Raw genomic sequence first — 4,087 nt, 5'->3', positions numbered from 1 at the left:
GGGCAAGATAGGCACGTATATAAATTTATGTTATTAACAATGTATAAGTTGGAATTCACAATTAAAACAAAGAAATACAAGTTTAAATCCTATTTAATATTATTACAACGAAATGCAAGTTCAAAGACATATATATATAAAAAAAAAATGCAAACACAAATTAGTTACAAAAAATCAAACAGATAATAAATGAAAACATCCTAAACCATTGTAAAAGCAATATAAAAGCATATTGTTCATTTTCTTATTCTCTACACATATCACAAATAAATTGAACATACTCATTTTCTACATCCGTACAATCCATATGAGCCCAGAGTTTACATTTACAGCATAACCTCCTGAGTAATGCCATATTTTTCATTGCAATAAGTGTTTTTACCGTCATTTTCCAGTTCTTTAGGACTTTTCTGCCTCTTTCTTTTAGTTTACTTCGAATCTGGATTCTCTAAAACTGTTCCGTTTTGCAAGTTCCGAATTTTTTATTTTTATCCCTGGCTTTTAACGTGGCTTTATGTTGCCGATCTTGCCCCACTAGTCATGATTTCGAAACATCAAGTACAACCCTGAGAACAGGGTCCTGAGCCATGATCTTGCCACGTGAATAAGTTGAAGTTACATCCTTCTAACAGGAAAAGTAACTTTCGTTATCATGAATTATAACAAAACATTCCAATTCTATATAAATGGAAGCAAAATATTATATGGAATTGAACGAAAATGAAAATTTGCTTGATAATTCAACTACGCTTGTTGGAGAACAATACAAACACTACACTCAACAAGCCACCAATAAAACTCAACTGCCTAACCTATAACCAAAGTCTCCTTTTAATTTGTTTTTAAAAAATGCGATTGATAAACTTGCCCCGTATGCCGAAGTTGCCCCGGTCTCCCCTATATTTATATATGTGTATTATATTTCCTTATATTAAGTTAAGTACCACTTGATAGTAAACATAAAATAATATTATCTCTACTTATTTCTCTTTAGTATTTTGTAAATAATAATAATGATTACTTTATATTAATAAATTTAATGATTATTTTCCAAGTCTCCTTTATAACATTGTTAAAATTAAAAAAAAATGATATATACTATTTATACATGAAGAATATATACGATTAATATTTGGAGTTATATCCATCCTTTTCTTAAGAGCGTGATATTTATTATAAACTAGAAAGCAGCCCGGCGTTGTTCGAGCAAACAATAGGGATGATTTGGTAAATATTGTACGTTTGGAAATTAAGTTATTACTATCAAAATCAAGAAATCGTATCTAAAATAGAACGATAGAAGCCGTTCTTCAGGTTAAGTCTTAATCTTCTGCTTCTCTTCCCCGTCGGGAAATTTCTAAAAATCCCTTCCAAGTATGCATTTTCATGACGTACCTTAACTGTGTATCAAATTTCATCTCTTTAGGTTCAGCGGTTTGCTCTGTGCGATGATGAATCAATCAGTCAGTCAGTCAGTCAGTCAGTCAGGACGTAATTTTATATATTTAAATAATATGCATTCACATAAAAATCATGATATTATGTATGACAAATACCAATATTTTATAATGGAATCTGCGAAGAAGTGTTCATATTTTGAATTTAATTTTTATGAAGCTTATATTTTCGTTTTTATTCTGAGTACTTTTTATACCTTCTTGAGAAGGTTTTCATTTGGACCTTAAGAAGTCTTTTGAATATTATAATTTAATAAATAGGCTATAGAGTTTTGCCACTCATCAATCTAATCTATATCCTTTTTGGGTTACAATTTCTTTTAAAACTATATAACGTGTTTCTAAAAAAAGGCCGACTTAAAATTTTAAATCGTGAAATTTTCCTGACAGTCGAACAGGAAGAAAGACCGATTAAATATTAATGGACTTCCTGTTAGACTGTCAGGAAAGTTGTACGAGAAACCTTGCCAGCTTTTACTAGACTTAAATAGCAACACATATATTTTATATTTATTTATGTTAATTCTAAGAGCTATGGACAAACTATACAATAACTCAAGTTTTACCTCAAATTAAGCTGGTTTGATGGAATACAAAACACTAACACTTGGACGATGTAACGAAGGAAAATGCTTTTCGAGAGGATATTAAAAAAAACTTTTTTAATACTTATTTAAATGTTAGAAACGTAAAACAAGCCCATAAAGTTTCATACCACATGCCTATTGGTGTGGTACCCTCTACCAATATGAGTTTTATGGAGGCAGACAGAACGCTTTTCTATAAAAAATAGTTTATTTATTATTAACATACATAATTGCCAAGTATTTCAAAATTAAGCATAATAGAGGAATATATTCCTATTATTGTAAAGTTGGTTCGAAAGTATAGAGACAGATCCATACGAGGTGATAGGATATGTGAGTATCCTCATTCAGCTAACAGTAACCGAGTTGATATAATCACTGGTTTTTGTTCGTGAGTTCGAGCCTCTTGCGACAGGCTAGTCACGTAAAGTTTACCGGATTTTATTCAGGTTAGTAACACTTAAACAGGCTCCAGTTACTCATAAAAAATTCCTAGTGACCATCCTCTTGGCAGATTGTCTGCGTGTTGTACTACTTTATCCAATCAATGTAATTCATTTCAATGAAATATTTAACCTGTAATTTTGAAGTAGCTGCCTTACCCGTTTAATATTTGTAACCACATAAATTTATGTCTATAAATGTTGTTTATACACTAATAGAGGAAAACCGCAAATTTCATATTTTATCTCTAAACATTTGTTTGTTTACAACTGTTTATATTTTCCTACCGAATAACAAACTAAACAAAGATTTCGTGCTATGAATTCATTTAAATGAATACTAAACATGTAAATTTCTCAATTATTTAAAGGTAAATATAGAGGGACAAACTAGTTTTCAGGTTTTTTTTTTTTTTTTTATCAAACTTCTAGCTTTCATAATCATACCCCGTTACCGTGAAGAAACTCCTATTGTAATGCAGGTAAAAACGGATTTATAATATATTTTACATATGTTTTGTATTTTTAAGTTTGAACCTAATATTATTTCTTAAATATACACATTATTTATCGTATAGAAAGTTTAATTGATATATTCAACTTGTGTTCGTTCAATTGATTTCGTGTCATACACTTGATACTAAAATACAGATTATTTACATTTACAGACATTCATATTTTTATAAATAAGCGAATTTAGTTTTTAATATTTTTTCATACACAAATACACGCATAACTCCTACACACAAAAAGAGAGAGAGAGAGAAAATTTTGTACATACATTTATCCACTTTTTAAAATTAAACATGTCTGTCAAGAATATTTAACGTGCTGTAAATTTAAGAAGTTGTAAACAGAGATTGGAAAACCCAAAGCCCGCATAAAGTTTGGGCGGTTAATAACGTCTCTACATATATTTTCTTAACCTTATTGTGTTTAAGGTTTTGGGGTGTTGCGTACTAGATAAATTAACCGTATACTGTAACATTATAATATAAATATACTGTAACATTATAATGTTACAGTATGTGTAACATTATAATGTTTCGCGTATTTACAATTAACTATTAAAATGACAACTGGTAACTTTGCTATACAGAGTTTAATAGCAAATGAAGCGTTGGTGTAGTTTGTGGAAGAGTGCTTGCATTTTGACAATATCAAGAGCTGAAATGTCACAGAGGAGTAGTTTTTTCTTTGTATCCACTCGTGTTACATGCCCTATGTTCTTTACCTAGAGCAGAGTCAGAGTAAGAATAAGTAAGATAGCGATTTTAAATTATCTACGGTCCAAAACTTCTCAAACTTTTCTTTTTGACTCTCGATCGCTTCATAAAAACTGCAGCAACGAATTGCGTATCTTTTCCAGCAACAAAATTTAAAACTACGCGTACAGCCGTCTGTAACGATATTAGGGGAGACCGGGGCAACTTCGGCATGCGGGGCAAGTTTGTCAAGCGCTTTTTTTTAAAAACAAATTAAAAGGAGACTTTGGTTATAGGTTAGGCAGTTGAGTTTTATTGGTGGCTTGTTGAGTGTAGTGTTTTTATTGTTCTCCAACAAGCGTAGTTGAATTATCAAGCAAATTTTCATTTTCGTT

At 30.6% G+C, this 4,087-nt stretch overlaps 1 pseudogene; it reads left to right on the top strand.

Annotated features, from left to right (window-relative positions):
• Positions 1-4,087, top strand: part of LOC111613048 — a 9,882-nt pseudogene that overhangs the window by 1,279 nt on the left and 4,516 nt on the right.

The sequence above is a fragment of the Centruroides sculpturatus genome, unplaced genomic scaffold (genome assembly GCF_000671375.1).
Source record: "Centruroides sculpturatus isolate CEXI.00-Female unplaced genomic scaffold, Cexi_2.0 scaffold1585, whole genome shotgun sequence".
NCBI classification, from domain to species: Eukaryota; Metazoa; Arthropoda; class Arachnida; order Scorpiones; family Buthidae; genus Centruroides; species Centruroides sculpturatus.
The sequence above is the reverse complement of the archived record's forward strand: the minus strand, read 5'-3'. Positions and strand labels throughout refer to the sequence as shown.